This window comes from Giraffa tippelskirchi, chromosome 12 (assembly GCF_054371585.1).
Source record: "Giraffa tippelskirchi isolate mGirTip1 chromosome 12, T2T-mGirTip1v1.2.pri, whole genome shotgun sequence".
NCBI classification, from domain to species: Eukaryota; Metazoa; Chordata; class Mammalia; order Artiodactyla; family Giraffidae; genus Giraffa; species Giraffa tippelskirchi.
In genome coordinates this window covers 13,647,269-13,648,250 of record NC_137286.1, presented here as the reverse complement: position 1 = coordinate 13,648,250, position 982 = coordinate 13,647,269, and the positions used below count along the sequence as shown (strand labels likewise).

At 39.5% G+C, this 982-nt stretch overlaps 1 non-coding gene across 1 annotated transcript; it reads right to left on the bottom strand.

Moving 5' to 3' along the window:
- Positions 1–682: 682 nt before the first annotated feature.
- TRNAW-CCA (transfer RNA tryptophan (anticodon CCA)) lies at positions 683–754 on the bottom strand. The gene has a single exon. It is a non-coding gene; the product is annotated as a tRNA-Trp (tRNA).
- Between the last annotated feature and the right edge of the window lie 228 nt (positions 755–982).

The window sequence follows — 982 nt, the reverse complement described above, 5'->3', positions numbered from 1 at the left end:
ATAAGTAGTAACCTTGCAGTAGAGAAACCTGGGAGACAGCACCTTAACCAAATAATCAGGGTTGATATTGCCAGTAATTAGACATGACAGTATCACATAACCCTGATAAAGGATGCTCTGAGAAGGACATGGCCTCTGTGAGCTTTTTCTCCAAAATTTATAACATCAATCTAATAATGAGAGAGCATCATACAAACCTAAATTGAGGGACAGTTTACAAAATTTTTGATTAGTACTACTCAAAAGTGTCAAGGTCATAAAAGACAAAGAAGGATTGAAGAACTGTCAGAGATTAGAGGAGACTAAAAGAGACATGACAGCTAAATGCAGTGTAGGAGCCCAGATTGGATCCTGGATCAGAAAAGGTGTACTAGCGGAAAACTGTCGATATCCTGATTAAGTCTATGTTCAGGTAAAAGTACGTATGAATGTTAATATCCCAGTTTTGAAAAATGTACCATGGCTACATGCCAACATTAGGGGAACCTAGGAAGAAGGCATATAGGAATTTCTGTGTAGGTGTATAGGAAGGGTGTAAGGAATATGAAAGTGAAAGTGAAGTCGCTCAGTTGTGTCTGACTCTTTGCGACCCCATGGACTGTAGCCTACCAGGCTCCTCCGTCCATGGGATTCTCCAGGCAAGAATACTGGAGTGGGTTGCCATTTCCTTCTCCAGGGGATCTTCCCAACCCAGGGATCGAACCCGGGTCTCCCGCATTGGAGGCAGATGCTTTAACCTCTGAGCCACCAGGGAAGTCATATAGATTTGTGCTATCTTTGCAACTCTTCTATAAGCCTAAAATTATTTTTTATTTAATTGAAAAAACTAAAAACTGTATGTAAATAATACACAAATTAGTTCTCTTCTTCCTACAACTGAACTGTGCCTTCTGGAAAGTCCTGTTAGGTTTTAATACTCTGTGTGGTATAACTTAATGAACATAATCCCTAAGTATAAAATCTTCTCTTCAGAAGACAAATA